This window comes from Crocodylus siamensis, chromosome 11 (assembly GCF_052110815.1).
Source record: "Crocodylus siamensis isolate JL-2025a chromosome 11, ASM5211081v1, whole genome shotgun sequence".
NCBI classification, from domain to species: domain Eukaryota; kingdom Metazoa; phylum Chordata; order Crocodylia; family Crocodylidae; genus Crocodylus; species Crocodylus siamensis.
This window is the reverse complement of record NC_143405.1, coordinates 12,745,013-12,765,046: the sequence shown is the minus strand read 5'-3', so window position 1 is coordinate 12,765,046 and position 20,034 is coordinate 12,745,013. Positions and strand designations below refer to the sequence as shown.

Here is a 20,034-nt window from a genome sequence, read left to right as displayed (position 1 = left end):
ATGGGAAATTCTCACATATAGAAATGACCCTATCAAACTATTTGCTTCACCTTTAGTATTTCCACTTTTATATTAATATAACATAGTGTATTGGATAGTACAGCACAATATATTCTAGGAAAAAAATCATTTGGGACTGTTGCAATGATATGATGGAAACAAAAGTGCTTCAGTTTTATTGAAACTAAATAGAATGTTTCCATTTTTTTCTTTGCAGATTTAGATGAAATTGCTACATTCCTGTGAAGCATTTCCATCTCCATTTCATTGGATCAGTATTTTGCTACAGAAAACCGTTACATCAGAAAAAAATTGACTAGCCCTGCTTGGGGCTTTGCAGGTTAGAATGGTGCAAAAATAATAATAATAATAAAATAACACAATAGCGGAAGCAGAAGTACAGTGTTATGATTTATAAAACTGAAGCACTAGGATGGGGCTTAGGAACAGTTCCCAGCTCTACCTGCATAGATAGTCTGCTGTCCCAAACACGGATTTCTTCCATGACTTTCAAGCACATCAAGGAGTAGGCTGTCCAGGGCTCAGCACTCAGTCAGGGCCTGATCCACACTCATCTTGGACACATGCTGAATTCCTTCAAACTCTGGGCCTGTTTACAGCTGCTTAGTTCTGTTATATATATGGGTTTTTTCTCCATTCCCCACTTCTAAAGCAAAACTAATGGCTGCATCTACACATGTGGTGAACTGTGGAGTAGACTAATTAGCTGCAGAGTAAACATCACCATTTACACATGTGATGCTATTAGACCACAGTAAACTAATTAACACTGCCATAAAACAGTACTGTTGGAAACAGTATTAACCTTCGGTGTGGTAATTAACTGTGATCAAACATACATGTAGAAAACTGACTGTAGGCATAAATTGTGCCCGGTTAGCCCAGCTAGCAGGAGGCAAGACTTGTGCCTGCTGTCCAGACACATGGCTCCACACTTTTAGCACCCTCATGCCCCAGCAAGCCCCTCCACGGTCCGATGTCACCACCGAAGCCTGGGGCTGACTCCCTGTGCCTCCAGCCCTGGCATAAGCTGATCCTCCCCTGCTCAAATTGCTGCTGTCCTGGGCTCACATGTAGATGCTGTGCCCAGGAGTAATTTATTCTTGCTCAAACCGCTCCGGATTTTCTTGCTTCAAATTCATTGCAGGTGTAGATACACCCAGTGGTTCCATCTTCTTCATTCTATGTTTTGTGTGCATCTTGTCTGTCTAGATTGTAAGCTCTTTCAGTCAGAGACTCTCTCACTACAGTTTTGTACGATGCCAAGCACAATGGGGCCCAATCCTCCCTTGGGTCTCTAGGCTTTACCATAATATAGATTCTAATTATTATATTACTGTCTCAGTATGGGGGATCTGTGGCTGCAGACTAATCTCTGTGTTGCACCCTGCTGACTTGCCTGGTGATTGAAGGCTAAATCTCCACAGACAAGTAGTTTATTTAAACTTTTTTCTTTTTTTCTTCCAGAGGCTTTTGAAAAGATCAGCCAGAGCATTGGGAAAGCATGAACTTCAATCTTCAGAGCATGCAAGCAACAAGGCATCAGCCGTCAGAGTGACACAAGCAGCAATTTCCTTCGGTAAACACTGTTCAATGCAGCACAGTTTCCTAGTGATTAAAGGAGTCTTGGAAATGTCACTGCCCCAACCAAATAAGATAATTTGTGTCCATTGTCACTGGGAATCAAGCCCTATTTTTTTTTTTAATTAAATTGTGAATATGAGTTGGGGCTGGGAGGGGGAGTTTCCTGGGTGCGCTGGCTGCAATATGGAAATGATGCCTGCGTAATTGTGCTCTCTAAATGAACTTGACTCCATGGTTGGTGTCAGGTTTTGCTAAGTGCCCTGGGCCAATGGAGACTAATTAGGAATGCATTAAATATTAAAGCACTCTGACACTGGGGCATTGATGGTGACAGAAGAAAAGAAATCCCGTAACCTAATCTGCACCCAACAGGAGTAATTTATGTTCCCTTATTTTAACAAAGGAAAATTCAATTATTTGGCCCATAGAAAATGTATTTCAAGGCAAAGTTAATTTAAAAAAAAATGCATACATGAAATAACATGCATGCTGTCAATACAGTCCGTTAGCATCTGTCTCCCTATAGTTCAGGCTTTGTTGATTGCCTCCATTTACAAACATGGGATGGAAAGGCAATTCTAGTAGTGTTGGCTGGATTAATCTCTCATCTGGAACGTGTGCAGGAAGAGAAGGGAGGCAGCTTATGCCTTTAGTCTTCAAGATCTCAGAGTTAGTGAAACCAGTCCCAAAGCCTGAAATAGCCATTATGGGCTTCTGTGGGAATAAAGATTTGCCAGGGTGTCTACTCTGGTCCTGCCACCTCCCTCAAATACATCCCTAGCTGGCAGCCACCCACACCAACTCCATCCTCATTCTGGTACCCATCTCTGCTCCATCCTTTTCCTGGTACCCACCCACTGGGTAGAAGCATTGCTTGGAGAGAACAGATATATATGCAACCTCTCTGTGCTGACCTAAGCATTAAGTAGGGCACTGTATATTTGTGGTGGATATGTATGCAATGGGGTAGTTGGATGAGAGTGAAGCAGCGTTTTACTCTGTAGAGGCTGTGCGTGTGTATGTGTGTGCATGTCGGGGCACGGGGGTGGAGTGAGTGCTAGTTCTATCTGTGGTGCATTGCTGGCTATGGTATGGATACAACTGTGTCTATGTGATAGGGCTTTGGGCTGTGGGGAAGGTGTTTGTTGGGACTTTTTTGCAAGTTATATCAATTAAAACTTACTCCTGTATGTCTAGAGTGAAACTACTCCTAACAACTCTACCTCCTTGTTGCCACTTCTCTATAGCTACCAATTTCCAATGCAATTTTGCACGACCTTTAGTTAACTACCCTGCTTTATCAGGTATCTCACTTTTTCATGTCTGGCTATTTATCCCATTTAATCAAATTGGAAAGAGAATATATTGACCTCAACTTGCAGTAGTAACTCATGCACCTGTCTGACTGTCTGTCTTTCTATCTAAATATTGGTGTCATCTCTTGGACTGAATCTGTAGCTCATAGCTGTGAACAGGTGTCGGTCTCTTCCCAAACACATTTGCAAAGAGGACCATCCCTATTAAAAAATACACGTGCATATGCAAACTTGCGAGTACACAAAGACATATGCACCAACACCCATTCAGCCTCTGATACCTTTTTGATTTGCTCTCCCTTTTTGTTCTCTTCAGAAAGAAAAAAAACCCTACATTTATGAAATTACAGGAAGGCCATTTTCTAAAGGAAGTTGGTTGCCATGGGTTACCAGATGCTTATCTGTCACCAGCGCTATTTTGCTAACTGCAGCCATTACAGGGAGAGGCTAAAGAGGCAAGGCTGGAGTCTGCCATGGACATCAAAGTGATACCTCTCCAGCTAACCTTTGCCAACAGAGAGGGAGAGAGACTGAAAACCAGTGAGAGACAGGGAGTGCTTTCCCAAGGGGGGCTGGGAAGCAACTTTCTCAGGGCTGCTGAGTTCACACAGCCTGGGTGAATACATGAAATGTGTGCTTGGAGTCTATTAGCACTGCCATTCCTTTGCAGCAGCTCATTGCAGGCCTGGCACTGCATATAAAATTGACTTGCAGCTTGTTACATAAAAAAAAAAAAAATGGGGGGTGGGAGGCAGAGAATTTCTCGGGTACCCAGAGAAAGAATTTCAGAATTGTATTTTGACAGCAAGATTGCTCTGAAAAGGTCAGGGCATGCGAGGGGGGTGAAAATTGCCAAATGAAGCTATTTTGTGAGTGTGCTGCAGAAGCTGTTCACAAATTCCCTTCCTCTGATGGTTTTGAGTGGTGCAGGAGGATGTAGGGAGGTATTACAGAAGGGGTTCCTCCAGCAAAGAATCAACTGCCAAAGCAGAAATACTTTGCCTTGGCACAAATGATAAATCCATCAATGGCAGATTAAGAAACTCATCCATGTAAGTCCTTGGGGGTCAGATGGGATGGGCAAATACTTACTGCTCATGTGGGGTCTTGTTTTATGTTTGAATGCCTGCAGTGATTGGGCAGATCTAAGTATGGTTTAGCTGAAAAGTGGTTTTATTGACATTAGTCTTCTACTATGGGATCCCTGGCCCTAAAAGCCAGTGGTCCCATATCATCATAGCCATTGACATCCCCGATCCCCATATCTTCATGTCCTTACACTGGTGCTGTCATCTGATGGTTTACTGTCTGCGTAATACCTATTTCCTATGCTGTCCTTAGTCCTCAACTCTATGTCCTGAGGCTCTTCTTTTCTCTTATGTGGGCCCTGTATTCTGATGTGTCCCATGTGGGTCACTACTGCAGGCCTTATGACTGTCTGCAATTCATATTTCCTATGCTAATCCTTGGTTTCCACATCCTTCGTGCTTCATGTGCTGATGGGTTTTTTGGGTTGTTTTTTTTCATAGAATCAGTGAGTGGGAAGGGACCTAGACAGATCATTGAGTCCAATGCCCTGCCATGGGCAGGAAGGAGCACTGGGGGTGGCAGGGGTCATAAGACCCCAGCCAGGTGCCCATGCAGTCTCCTCTTGAAGATCTCCAGGGAAGGTGAGAGCACCACCTCTCTGGGAAGCCTATTCCAGGCTCTGGCCACCCTTACTGTGAAGTAGTTCTTCCTAATATCCAACCTAAACCTATCCTCCCTCAGCTTGTGGCCATTGTTCCTGGTGACTCCAAGGGGGGGCCTGGTGACCAGACTTTCCCCGAGTCCCTGCTGGTGGCCCCTGATAAGGCTGTAGGCAGCCACAAGATCCGCCCTCAGTCTCCTCTTGCAGAGACTGAAGAGATTCAGGTCCCTCAGCCTCTCCTCATAGGGCTGGCCATGGAGGCCCCCAACCATACAAGTGGCCTCCTCTGGACCCTCTCCAGGTTCCCCACATCCCTCTTGAAGTGCAGCGCCCAGAACTGGACACAGGACTCCAGCTGCGGCCTGACCAGTGCTGCACAGAGGGGGAGCAAGACCTCTCTGGACCTGTTAGTGATGCCTCTGTTGATGCAGGACAGGGTGCAGTTGGCTCTGCCTGTTGCTTCATCACATTAGCAACTCATATTCATCCTGGAGTCAATCCTGACTCTATGATCCCTCTCTGCCTCTGTGCTGCCGAGAGGGGCAGCCCCTAACCTATAACCATAATGCTGGTTCCCTCTCCCCAGGTGCAGCACCCTGCACTTGTCTTTGTTGAACCACATCCTGTTCAGATCCGCCCACTTCTCCAACCTATCCAGGTCTGCCTGGACGCGGTCCCTGCCTGCTGGTGTATTCACTTCACCCCACAGCTTGGTGTCATCAGCAAACTTGAACAGAGTGCTCTCCACCCCCTTGTCCAGGTCGCTAATGAAGATGTTGAACAGCACCAGCCCAAGGACCGAGCCCTGGGGGTCTCCGCTGCCCACACTCTCCCAGGTTGACATCAACCGTCCACCACCACCCTCTGGGTGCGCCCCTGGAGCCAGTTTGCCACCCATGTGACTGTGCATTTGTCAATGCTGCAGTCCCTCAGCTTGCCCACCAGAATTGGGTGGGACGCTGTGTCGAAGGCCTTCTGGAAGTCCAAGAAGATGACATCGACTTCCTCCTTCCCATCTAAGCTCTTTGTTACCTGGTCGTAGAAAGAGACCAGGTTAGTCAGGCATGATCGGCCTGGCGTGAACCCATTTTGGTTACCCCTCAACATCACTTCCCCTGCAGGGCTCTCATAAATGTGGCCCTTGATAATTTTTTCAAAGACCTTCCCCAGGATAGAAGTGAGGCTGACTGGCCTGTAGTTGCCAGGCTCTTCCTTTCTCCCCTTCTTGAAAATAGGGACCACACTGGCCCTTTTCCAGTTCTCAGGGACTTGTTGTTGATTTTGTTACATCCTGGTCCCTGTATCTTGATGGTAATATAACCTGCTGCCCCCAGAAGTCCCTTCTCCACAGGCCCCTCCCTATCTGGTGCAATTTTCATCTCTCAGCCCACAGAGAGAATATACTGTTACTACAATAATGGAAGAAAAAGAAGCTAAAAACAATACTTTACATTTCAAATAACTCTTGACACTTCCCTTGTCTTTTTCTAACCGAATGACAAGTGACTTTATCTCGAAAGAGAAGTCAGCCTCCTCAAGCTGTCTACATTGTCAAAAAACATAATTTGTAAATTCTCTGATTACCTCTGTCGCTGCTAGACTCTTCCATCCTTTTCATATCCCCCTTTTTAAACTCTCTTTATGTGCTGTTTCCCAAAGTGCTTTTCTTACCATGAATGTTTTCTGCCAAAAGAAAACTCTTCTTTTGAAAGGGAAAAAAAAAATCCTCAGATTCCACCCCAGACTGAATTAAAGTGCTGGGTTTTTTTTCCCCTCTTTCTTCAGCCCTTTAGATGACACAAAATGTGAATTTTAAAAATAACTGGATTTTTACGACTCGTTAAAAATAAAAAAAAGAACGTTAATGAGAGAGACAGAAAGAGAGACCCTGAAAGCAGGGTTTGTTCAACACAAGACTAACTAAAATATTTACTAATGAGAGGGAGAAGGCGAAGTAATTTAAAAGATTTAAACTAGGGGTTGTTTTTTTTAGTCATGCCACCTTCCTTTTTCATTACATATTTCAATATTTGCCTACCTTTCCAGAGATTTGCTTGAAGTGCGTACAAATTATCTGGCATTTGGCTAAAGACAATATGTCTAATTATGGCTCTAAAGACCCAAAATATTTTTGAGCTAAGCTAAAAGTCAAATTCACAAAAAAAAAACAGAGAAATTAATAATCCTCTTTAAATTCATTCTAAACGCAGAGGTGAGAATGTCCATTCGTGTATGAGAGTACATCTGGAAGAGGAAAAGTGACAGAAAGGGGAAAGAGAGGAAGATTCAGCACTTTAAGGCCTGATGAAAGTCCCCTTGAAGAGAATGGAAAAGCTCCTGCTTGCTTCCAAGAGGCCTCAGCTTATAACCCTGATGCACCTGGAAGCACGTTGTCCTTGTGATACGTGACAAGACAAGAGCTGGACCAAAGGCCCTGGGAGGTCACTGTAGAGATGAGAGGGTGCTTGTGGCAGGGGACAGTGTGAGGGATTCAAGTGGCACGAGGCTCTAGGCATCAGCACAGTTCATTGTTGAGTGCTAGGGTCAACAGGTTCCCCTTCTCACCTATATGAAGCTATATGGCCATGTCCCTTTCGCAAGGTAATGTTGCCAGTGCTCTGGACAGATAGCTCACTTAATGATAGGGTCCCTAACATGGAGTTTTCTGCTTTAACCCTCCTGCTCCACCTCATGGAAAATCTTTGAGATTCAGTCCTTTATGCTGTTACCTTGAGCATTTCCTCGCCTGCACATTTATTCTAATGTGAATCCATCCGAACTGTATTGCTGTGGCCATCACCCTGTTACTTCTTCAGCAGCTTGTAGCCTGTCCAGTTCTCTCCCTGCAGGAAGATGTAGGGGTAAATGCTGCAACATGGCTGCTCCCCAGTGCAAGAGCAGGCAGCACAGAGTGGTTCTCTGTCCATGTTGCAGATGCCAGCCTATCTCTGTTCCCATCTGATCTGAGCCAAATATACTGCCTTTAGGAGGCCATCCATTAAATCCTGGCTTTCCCCCTACATTTCTTTGGCAGGGATCATTTTCAATTGATCTGAGGACCACTCTGGAAGCACGAGAGAATTTACCTCTCACAGTTTTCATTTGGGCTTTCTGCATACAATGATCCATCACTAGATCCCAAACTTGTCACAATCCCTATGCACACCTAACTGATCATGTCTTACAAAAATTCAGACAAGAGGTGCATTGGGAATATTAGTCATTCTCTGTTGCAGAAAAGTGTTTCAGTCCTGAGGATGGAGTGGAGGGCTTGTCAATCGTTCACAATCTAGTCTTACTACCAGTTCATTCCTCTGAATCCTGTGGGTTTTTTCAGGCAGTCCTGTTACCGACAACGCCTAAGATGCAAAACAGGCCACAATTTTTTTGTGGGCTACCACTCTGGCCCACTGAAAAAGACATGGTCTTGCCACTTAGGAAAGCTGGATATTATTCCTGGCTCTATCAGTGACTTCATGTGTGAGTCTGAAAAGTCAATTTATTCCCCTCTCTCAGCCCCAGTTTACCTGTTTGTATCATGTACTTATGTTATGAGCTCTTCCAAATACTCACTTTGTACTTGAAAAGCACCAAACACAATGCAACCCTAAATAAGACCAGGAAACCAAGATATTCAGGGGTATGGAATAGCTGCCACAGCATGAGAGGCTAAAAAGGCAAGGACTCTTCAGTTTGGAAAGAAGGGGGAAGGGTGGGGTGGGGAGGGGAGGGGAGAGGAGAGGAAGGATATGATATGGTAGAGGTCTATAAAATAATGAAGAGTAGGTACAAAGTGAATAGGGAGCTGCTTTTCAGCAAGTCCCAGAATGCTAGAACTAGGTGGCACCTACTATAATCAGCAGGAAACAGGTTTAAAACAAACAATGGAAAGTACTTGTTTATGCAGCACATTATTAACTTTTGGGACTTATTGCCATAGGAGGCTGTAGAGGCAGAGAGTACAGCCAGGTTAAAAAAAAAAAAAAGATTAGAAAAATTCATGAATGCTACATCCATTAATAGATATTAATTAGCACAGTGAAACATGTATTCTCTGATATCACTAAAGCAATGATGGTGGATGCTAGGGAGGGTATAACAAAGAGTAGATCACTTTAGATATACCCTGTTGTTATGCTCTCTCCCTAAAGCATCCGCTCCTACTACTGCCAGAGACAGGGTATTAGGGTAAAAAGCTTATTGGTCTGACTCAGACTGGCGCTGCTTATGTTCCAAAATAAATAATAATAATGCAATCTACCTATTGAGGAACCAGGGGTGTTAAATTCTTCATTCTGCCAATTGATACTGAAGCACAAAAGTGTGACAGATAACTGTTTCCAAATATAACCCCTATTGGTAGCATTTTCCTTGATGTGAATAACTAATGAAACTAAATTGAGTGTAGTAATTCTCCTTCCTCCCCGCCCCCGCTCTCTCCTTAAGGGGGTAGTAATAGAAAGTGCTGTAGGGGTTGCCTGTGCAGAAAGCCCTGGTGAAATTCATCTGTGGAATTAGAGGGCAGAGTGACCAAGCCTCAGAGGGGCTTATGGGTTGCAGGTGGCACTAATTTCATGAAGAAGAACTGCATTGCCAAATAAAGAACAGATGGCTCAAGTCACCAGTTATTTATTTCTATAATTAGTAGCAAGCTGTGATCTCAAGTCTTAAAGAAATTGTCAGTTTCAATGAAATTCCCCTCCTCATCCTCATCCTGAGAGGAGGAAGTGTGAAAGGCTGTCTGCTGTTGGGCAGGAATGTGCTGGTTAAGGCAACAGGTTGGTGCTCACACAGGTCTTGGGTCCTTGAGGAACAAGCCTGCAAATGTTAGAAAAATGCTGTAGGCACTTAGCCATCTTCAGTGCTCTGTGCTTTCATACTAGCTCCTTGAGCTGGAGTTCATTGCTGCTATTTAGGAAAATGTTCCCAGTTCAAATCTGGGTCAGCTTTCAATCTATCTCTAGTGGTGTCATTTCTACCCAGCTCTCCCCCCCTGCCTATTTCTATTTGTTTTTCCTTCGTGATCTCCAGCTTTGTATTTCCTCTTCTGTACTGCATTTCTTTTGGACCTTATCTTGCTTTTGAACTGTTTTTACACAAGTTAAGGATTTCATTGGAGTGAATTTTGGTTCACTCTGGTGTAGGGCTAATCAACAGTCATCAGGTGGGTGTGGCATTTGCCAACCTATTATCAGGTGTGCTACCTTGTGGTATTAAACAATGAGACGAGGTTATAAATAGGTGCTCAGAAGCCAATGTGATGGGTACATTGTAGTTGGTAGATATATAGAGAGAGGTATTGAGAGAGGGAGAGTACTGCTTGTGCTTGGAATAAGTTATTTTTTTATTTAATGGAGAGAGTAATCAGTTATAGAACTGTTGCAGCCCTGGAGATTTCATCCTCATAACAGGTTTTTTAAAGGACAATTTGTTTTTATCTGAATATTAAAGTGGACTGGAAGAAATTGTTCTACAGTGGCTCTCAACCCCTTCCCCCAACTCCCCACAATCCAGCAACAAACTCAAGAATATCTGCCCCTGTTGCAAAGGACCTAATGGAGCTCAGTGAAATCTCAGCAGAAGAACATCCTATAGTGGCTCTGGGCATAAATAATAAAGAATAAAACTAATTCCATTTCTTAAGTCCTTTGGGACAAAACAAATAAAAAAAAAAGGGCACCCTGTGCCCAGGAGTACTGAATGGATTGAAATGATGTCAAAGGACTGCCAGCACTGACGCCTAGACCAGGATGTCTAGAAGCTAAACTAATATGCATCCTCCTAGCTGTAAAATGCCTTCAGATCATATTAGATCCTATTGTGTGTATCTGTTTAGAGTGGAAACATGAGATTGTGGAGCAGGATGGCCAGATAAGATGAGGTTGGTGCTACATCAGCACTCTGAATATACTATCTCTATAACTTTCTAACTTCCATACCCTAGTCCTGATTGCATTGTGTATGAAGTCTTAAGGTCAATTGGATATCGGTTGGTAAGGAACATCAGGAAACACCACTCCAGATCAGATATTCAGTCCCCCCCAGTTTGGTTATCACAGATGGGAAGTACAAGAAACCCTGCTGTAGGTCCGTATACGATAACTTATCCACAAATAAAGTTTCTCCCTACCTCCCATTAACAAAAGACTAGTTGATGCCCTTTTTTTGTTCTAAATCTAGAAGGAGAAGGATTTTAGTTGGCAGCCCACTAGCCTGATACTGTTTTAAATTACACTAGTGTGAACCCACTGAGGTCAATAGCTGAGAGCAGAATTTTACTTCGTACTTCTGTTCTCACTGGCTCTTTTTTTATTGCCATCATAAAGGACAGAGCTAAGTAAAACTCAGAATTCCCATCCCTCAGGAATCCCTGACATTTCAGCCTTCATTTTTACCCCAAATTGAGGAGGAAAGTTGAGCTTGCTTGTTTGTTTGTGTTTGTTTTTTCTGGAACAGAAATTCTGAGACAAGTTTCTGAAATGTTTAAAAAAAAAAAAGCTTATTTATTTATTTTTTACTTAAAATCAAATACTGACAAAAAATGAAATAGTTGATGCTTTTTTTGTTGAACTGTCCTGCAATGTTTCATTCAGAGTCAGTTCCATGTTGAGCAGCATATTCCTTGTGTCTGTACATTCAGGAGCCTGATGACCTTATAGGAGAGGAAGAGGAGAAGGCAAGGCTGAGTCCAGTCAGTGTGATTGTGCCTGGGTCCTTAGAACAAGGACTGAGACGGGAGGTGCACGCTGTCATTCAGGATAGTGCCTGAAGTTCTCCAAAAGATCAACAATATGGGCTGCAGTAGACAGAGTCCAAGGGGATGGTCTTTTCAGAGGATGATTCCCATTGACTACAGTGGGCCCTGACTCGCTATCTAAATATCTGGATCCTAACTGAATGAGATTAGGTGATCAAAAGCCCAGGGGAAGTCCTACTAAGGGGAGGCAGGAGCTGGCCTGGAAGGGAAAAGCAATTGGGGCAGGATGAAATGAGATTCTGGGCAGACTGTATAGCAGGGACGAGTCAAGTAGGACAAGCCAAGGCTAAATCCTCTCGAGAAGAAAGGACAGGTCTGTTCCTGGGGTATCCCTGTGGGTGATTTTCAAGGCTGGGACAGAAGGGTTTGGAGCCTAATGTGCTGCTTCAAGCCCCAGGAGCCTGGCCTAAAATTAGACTTAGGTGAAAACAATGGAGAATTAGCCTTAATTAGCTGCAGGTATTCACAATGAAAAAAATGTTGCTGCAGTAAGGCCAGTGCTAAGCACAGACCCTTAGAGCCTCTTTGCTCTGATGCTTGCACTAGGGACTCATGCTGTGTTCCTGAAAGAGTGTGCAGTGCTGCAGCCCACTTCCAATCTGCTGGGACACAGGGAGGTTATTAAAAGGTCTCTCTCGTTCTCTCCTACCACAAAGTTTTTCTTCTGTTTTTTTTTTTTTTTTTTTTTATTTTAAATTAATTTTGTAGACAGGTAGAAGATGCTGCCTTAGCTTTGTCCTTGGGAGCAGCAGAGCTTCCCTTGATTGAAGAAATATTTTTATAGCCTAAATGTGCAGGTTAAAGTAATTTTTTGACAGGTAAAATATTTGGTTATGGCCCACAGCAAATCTTTGTCTCATCCCTCCCCCTCCAATTCTGCCTGCTAATATCTGGGTCTTTTCATTTTGCTGGAGGGTCATATCTGCCTATTACTGCCTTCCACATGATAACAGACACCTGTCCCTTTCTCAACCCCTCTTTCACCTACCTTTACAATTATTCTTTAATGATGAAGCTGAGAGCTGGTGGTTCAATGCTAATATGAACTGCCACAAGACAGTGCTGTGTGAACGCCAATGGGGACAGAGCAAAATCAGAAAATTAGGGTTGCAAGGGAGCTCAGGAGGTCTGGTCCAGTCAAAGCAGGATCATCCCAGCCAAGGCTTTGTCTAGCCGGGTCTTAAAAACCTTCAGCAATGGAGATTCCACTACTTCTCTGGGTAACCTGTTCCAGTGCTTTATTACCCACTTAGTGAGAATGTTTTACCTAATATCTAACCTAAATTTCCCTTGATGCAACTTAAGACCATTGCTCCTTGCTTTATCATCTGCCACCACTAAGGAGAGTCTAGCTCTCTCTTCTTTGGAACCACCCTGTTGGGGTGTCATGGAGGGGTCCAGCGTAACCCTCAGCAGTCTGAGTGCCACATGGGTTTCCAGCAGCATGCCCCCACCCATGTTATCAGTCCCCCCTGAGACCTGTCAACAGTATGAACTATTCCAAACCAATGCACTGCAAATATTACTCTCAGAATTACTGGTATTTTGACAGCAGATAAAACAATAGACTTTGCATGCTAAGTAAAACAGAACTTGGCTCTGGGTCTTCCACCTGGCACACTGGCAGGCACACCCAGCTCCCTCCTTTTTTTCCTAGAAAGGCGGGCAATATAGAAAGATTCGGGGCGGGGAAGGCAAAACCACTTGTTTAACTTGAAAGGATACAGCAACAGGGCCTCCTTTGTTGCTAGTTTGTTGTCAGCTGTCATTTCAGGGAACTTTTGCATAAGCTGCTGCAACAGAGCCTGGAGGGGGATGCACCGGGTGCGAAAAGTAAGCCTCCTGTGAGACGGAACAGATGGCTTCTCCACACGGGTCTAAATAAAGCTGTAACGGTGCTTGGCACCACAAGAGCTGTCACGTGGCAGCTCTCAAATCAGAGTAAGTGAAGCACTCTGGCAGGAAGTGGAGAGATGGCCAGCAGAGAAAGGAGTCATGTGGGACTGCTGGGGAGGGAGGCTACGGTCATGATGAACAAGAAACTGTGTAGAAGCAACAGCTGAGGTTGTCTTGAGGCAATTAACTTTGGGCTCAACCTACCTAGCCCCTTTCCATCTTTAATGGAAAATAGGTATTTTCCCCTATCCCAAGGGGTGCCCATATGGAATACATTGCAAAATTAACTTGATACTGGCTCTGTTTTTCTACTTAGAGGCCCCAATCATTGTGTAGTGAGCACTAAGGCATACTAAGAGACCGTCCTTGTAAGCAGAGTTTAAATTACATAGGAAGAACTACAGCCTACATAAGTATAGGGCATGTTACAGGCACACAGCTAGCTCAAGATTGCAAAGCAAGCCAGTGAAATAGTATACATGAGTTTCATCCATTCACTTCTACCAGGCAAATGCCTGTGCAGTACAGCACAGGCAGAATAAGGGATGTTGAAGGAAAAGGGTCTGAGCCTATATAGGATATGGATCTCAGATAGGTTCTGGTCTTGTATTTTTCATGATCCCTGGGAAGGACAGACGGGATGAAAAACACAAGGCCATGGAACGGAGCCTAAAATCAGGCACTGGCCACCCATTGTGATATAAGCTCTAACACCCCAAATGCCAGCAAGCCACGGAAGCAAAATACAACTGTCTTGTATTCTTGCCAGTGAATACAAGGGAAATAATCATAGTAAAACCCCCCACCACTACTCAAAGGCTGATCTTCTGTAGACATATGATGTTAAGTTATTATTATTGTTACTTCTACTACTATTTCTGCTACTACAAGATCCTGATGACTGCAACACCCATCTATAGGATGCCAAAGGTGTCAAAACCCATCCGCTTGCATCAAAGCTGTGGGCCTTGTCCAGAATATCTCATATCCCAAATGCTTTTCTGGACTTCCATCCTAGATCTCAGTCAGGGGCTGGTCATCAGGCACATTGCAAACAGTCATGTGATATATATGCAATAATTAGGATCTTCCTTTCATCTTACTTGGGGAAAGAGAAATAAAGTTAGCTTGGCTGTGAAATATTTCAACTCTCCAAGTTTTCTGCATCCTGGAGGTAAGAACATTTTCTGACTACAGTGCCAAGGTGTTAAAAGATTTAGAAGAACAAAGCTCTCAGCTCTACAAGCATCAGTGTCTTATCCATTGTGACATTTTTATTTACACCAAATATAACAATTATTTTGTCCAAGTTAGTTCATTGGTGAACAAAAGTGAAGCTGCAGATCATTTGAATGTTGCTGGGGAAAAACCCATGCTACATATACTAGACTGGCTTTAAGGGCAAGGGAAGTAGGCAGCTAACTACCCTAGCTAGGAGTTAGGAGCAGCAAAAAAGCACGTTTGCAAATATGAAGCATCTATTATTCCCCAGCAGTATTTGTTTTCTGTTCAGATTATCAAATTGGCAGTGTTATGGAATTTGCTGTCCAACAACAGCAGACAATAGGCAACTCATTGTATTGAATGAGTCAGCTGATACTTGGTTGTTTAGACATTCCTGGATTAACTTGTATTTATGCACACATGTAGTCAGCTAGCGATCTTCAGTGATAACACAAATCTTCATGGTCAAAACAGAAAGCAGAAGTGGCAATTGTTTATGAACATGCAAATATCTTTCTGATGCTGAAGATTGCAACTGAAAAGTGGAAAGAGAAGCCAACAGCATGAAACAGAGTCCAGCACTAGTTGTGAATATTTTGAGGGACATCATTAAGGAGGAAATCCTTTGTACTTTGAAAGCTGTTGGGCCCAAGTCATTAGTAAGAAAGAAGGGATGACAGTAGTTTTTCAGTTCATTTCTTCAGAAGGAACAACTCAGGTGAGAGAAGGCAGTGTTATGACCACATACTTTTTTGTTGAATTTTTGGATATGACATAGTGGCACCATCATGAGAGGTGCACCTAGAACAGTTAATAGAAATGGGAATCTCACTTAGTGATCTGCGTGGTCAGGGCTACAATAATTTGGCAACCGTAAAAGAGAAACATAGTGGAGTTCAGAAGAGAAGCTGAGACAGTAACAAGAGAATGCTTTTGGTCCTGCATATTCTTTGAATTGTATACAGAAGCTGTACCGTTTTTTGATATGCTTCAAAGCATTTATACTTGTATTGCAGTCTTGCTGCAATACTGGGAGATAAGGGGCTAACATGTGACCATCCAGTTTCCAGAACTGTTACATGAAACAAGATGGGAAAGCTGAATTGATGTTATTTGAGTATTTTAGTACCAAGACTCAAAAGCTTATGATATTTTGGTTTCAGTTTCCAAGGATTCAAACCTTAAAGGGACCCAGAGGAACCAAAACTTAGAAAACAAATGCAAGTGGTTGTCTCGGGTGATGTTCAATTTTAAATTATGTACATTGTAGTACTTTGGCATGTTATTCTTCATGAAGTCAGCATCCTCAGTAGCATACTTCAAAAACTTGAAGTGGCTATAGAGCAATCTATGCATCAGCTAAAAGACTCAAATAATGTCTCTGTAAACTGCCATTCTGATAAGGGATTCACAAGTGTCCTGACTGCTGTTAAAGAACAGTCTGAGCTGAAAATCAAAGCTAGTTTGTCACAAGAAAAACCACTAAGAGTACAAATGAAAAAAAGAATGTTTGATTTACATAAGATCAGAGGTGAACCATTAACTAACTATAAAACCAACTTTTTCTCCTATGCTTTGAGACACCACTTGAAGAAAGGCTTTTACAATTTGAGGAACACCATAAGCTGCGCACTTTCTTTTTCTGTATCTCCAGCAACATTGAAGATGCCGGGTGAGGGTTTACAACAGCAGTGCACTGTGTTAAGCAAAGCAGTAGAAGACAGACGGCCTGGAGAGAGACATCCCGTGACGTAAATGCCCTGGACCTTTCCATTGAACTTCAAGTTCTTGGCAGGCAGCTGAAACTTGGAATGTACCCAAAAGCTGTTTTGGAGTTTCTATGCAAGAATACCATTTCTGTCCCTGTTTCCAAATCTCCCATTGCAGTCGGGGGTCCATTAACACTGTCTGGGTCTGTTGCAAGCAGAAAAATGCAGGTTTTCAAAGTTCAAACTTAAAGACATGTTCACTTTCTACTATGGCTCTTTTTTTGGCTGGTACACCTTGATTTAACTTCAGCCGAATGCTAAATTACAGAGAGTATTGATCTGAAACATGCCCTCTGCTAGCACACATGTAGCAGAAAAAAGTAAAGCTCGCTAAGTTGCTAACTGCCCACAAATTATGGGGACCAGAGACTTTAAAGGAATGGCTCTGTGTTTGATTTTCAAGTTCTTCACTTTCTTTGTACTAATAAAAGTATGAAACAAAAAGAATGAATCCAAGTCTTTCAGTATTGTATCGGGCAATTAGGAAATTAACTGGGGAGTGTGGCAAAAAAAACTATTACCCCAAAATTAGGCTACAGCTGGTACAGAACATCCATTCACAAAAAATATAGAAGTTTCTTATCTGACTAGTGAACTGCACCAGCAAAAGCAGAATGATTCACCTCTACCATCACAGCTGATAGAAAGCTTAGATAGCTAGTTAGAGCGAGGCAGAACGCAGGAGTGGGACACAGAAGTTGTGACTCCCAGACTCCTGGTTCAAGCACAAGGCAAAGCACTTCCTTTGGGACGATATCACTGCTGGCATCATCCATTAATTCTTTGCTATAAGAATAATACTGTAGTGGAGACTTTGGCTTTATGCTTTGCAGCCCCAAGTGAACTTCAGGTGCTTCCGGAGATAATTATTAACAAACAATGATAGTCATGAATGACATCACCCATCTTTTCTTGGAAAATACACTCTGATGACGCATTGAACCAAATGTTTAGTATCCTTGTTCTTACCTCCAAAGTACATCTAAAAGAACAATTTTCCTCTGACAAGTAAGGCATGAAGTGTGAGTTTGTGTGTGACAAGTTCAGGGAGAAGCATGCAATGAGGCAATCAGACAGGGAAACACACAGCACAGGAAAGATACACCCCTGGGAGAGAAATATGATCAAACACTTGATAAAGCAGCAGCTTGAGGTGTCTCGAGGTTGGTGGGGTCTCAGTTAGACGTGTGAGTTGTCAACCTACGGGGTTTCTTAACCTTTCCTGGGAAGTATCTGGAATCATGTGTGCAGATGGGATACATTAGAAGGACGACTGTGGTAACCCAGTCTAGCAATTCTTTTATTTTCAAATTGAAGGAGTGGACCCTGAGGAGCTGAGTAATACCATGGATAGCTCCTCTCTGCAACCCAACCTACTGGCTTTTGGAACAGCAAGAGCAAGCAAGAGAGACAGAAGAAACTCAGAGTCCTTCCCCCGATTAGGAAGAAAAGTTTAGGAGGGAATTTTCTACAGATATCCCTACAAGATCAATACCTCCAGTAAAGTTGTTTGTTAGGCTGAGTTTTCCAGCACTGTATATCCTTTTTAATTTATTTTTTATTATAGACATTAGAACTAGGCAGAAGGTGTTGATTTATGTAATATATAAAAATGCTGTTCTGATCAAAATCAGAACTTATAAAATGTGTAAATTTGGGTGAAATTTTATTCTGGGGAAAAAGGCGAAGCATTTTAGCAATATTGGAATGTCCCATGTCAACATTTTTAGAATACTACTCTTTGATTTTTTTTTTTTTTTTTGCTTCGAAATTACGTTGAAAAGAAGAATTTTTAACGTCCTAAACTTAAAAAGATGGCAATGACAATGAAACATTTACTTTTCCCCTCCCATTTCGTGGACTATGTCTAGGATTTCATAGGAAGTTCTCTCTCTTTCTTTTCTCCATTTCAAAGCATAATGGGAGCCAAGCCCTCCCGCACCCCCATGAAATTACAGCACTTCTGAAGAAATGGAAAATCTGGTTCCCACCTGGCTCCGTGCTACAAAAACTACTTCAAGCTACTTGGACTAGAAGCCATGTCTTTCATACCTCTCAGCACCCTGACTGCTCTGCTGCTTGCTTTCTGCCCACGAGCTGCTCTGTTGACGAGAATCCAAGGATAAGGGAGCTGCCTTCCTGCTGCAACCCTGCGCCTCTGTCTCCTATGCAGCAGCAGTTTGACTTCCTTGCATAGGTACTCCCCAAATCTCTCTCTGTTTCTGGCCAGGAACCAGTTAACACTGGTCAGTCTCTCTTTCTCAGTGGAGCGGCTCACTGGAGGGCAATTCGGCAGCTAATAAAGAAAGGTAAATCACTTTATGCAAATGATGTTTTAATTATTCATTGCAATTTGACTGTAGTCGGGCAGGTGCCCTGATAGGATGAGCGTGAGGCGATAAGTGGGTTTCTTCTGTCAGATGCGCTCACCATGTCCCTCCACAGCGCTGTGAGGTGCCTTCAGCGAGTTGAAATTACCCAGCGAGAAGTGCAGGCAGCCGGGGAGCGCACACGGCACCGCTCCAGATGTGGTAATGTCGAGGAGGATTGTAGAAGAGTTCTCACACGCCTTGTAATTCACCCTGAGACGAAGAGTGGAAAACTGGGAGGGGGTAACACTGACGAAACTCGGACGAATCCGTCTCTACGTTCTCACCTGCTTCTTTATGGCAACTTTGTGCTGCTCCAAATGGCTGTAAAGGTAGCCCAGTGTCATCATTACACAGATATCCCATCTTCAGTGCTGTAGCAAGGGGGGCGAGCGGGTAGGCCGCCCCAGGTGCCGAAATGAAGGGGCACCAACAGGTGCTGCCCAGCCGGGGCAGGGTACGGGATGGAGCCACGAGTGGCTCATTTTGGGAGGTGCGGGGACAGGGGGAGGGTGGCTTCTGCTTCTGCGTGCACTCTTGGGCCAGCATGGGGGGTGCCCCCCAGATCTGTGCACGGGACAAGGGTGGGATGCCGCTGTGAGCTTTGCCCCAGATGCCAAACTTGGATGCTGCAGCACTTCCCATTGTGATTTCGGTGCTGGGTAAGGGACAGCAGGAGCAGTATTCATCTCAGGCCAGTTAAGAAGCACAACATAGGTGGTTGGTTGCAAGCTGTAAAATACTAGTGCTAAGACAGAAATGACAATATCACAAAATATAATCTATGCAGGCTGGCATGGTTGTCCCTGTTCTTCATGCTTTGGCTACCTTTATGGCAGGGAAAGAATCCAGAATACTCCTGCTGCGGATTCAGAAGCCCCAAGTGCCTGCCTGGGACTTCAGATGGCAACAATATAAGGCTTAGGTATACAGCTGAGTACTGATTCCCCTGGCTAGAGGGAAGGGATACATGCATTCGCTCTGTCCAGGCAGAACAGTAGCTTGCCTCTGTTTGTTATGTTATTAGGCCCTTTTTGTACCTACTTTCAACCCCCATGATTGCCCCCAAAGCTTTTCAGCAATAATCTTTTTCCCTGCTCCTTAAAGTGCTGCAGGTGGGGTGCAAGAAACAACTGCTTAAGGACAGGAAGTGAAGAAGAACCCGGCCTCCCATGGAATATAGGCCAGCAGACTGTAATTACCCAAATGTTTATGGGCTCTCTTTATTGTATGAGTCACAGAGGGCTTGCGAGGGGGCAGCAATTTCCATTTTGTTCAGGGCAGTAATATCCCTAGAGACCAGACTGATCTATGGAGCTGCCATATCAAACTCTCCTAAGAAAGAAAGATAGTAAATTTATTAGTCAGCTCACATTGGACTTTGCCATGTAGGAAGGGAAAGAATTCA

The 20,034-nt window shown here is 43.6% G+C and overlaps 1 long non-coding RNA gene across 1 annotated transcript; it reads left to right on the top strand.

Annotated features, from left to right (window-relative positions):
- Positions 1 to 214: 214 nt before the first annotated feature.
- Positions 215 to 16,598, top strand: LOC149855454 (uncharacterized). The gene is made up of 3 exons (XR_016438567.1): positions 215 to 340; positions 1,489 to 1,600; positions 16,069 to 16,598. It is a non-coding gene; the product is annotated as an uncharacterized LOC149855454 (long non-coding RNA).
- The last annotated feature ends 3,436 nt before the right edge of the window (positions 16,599 to 20,034 follow it).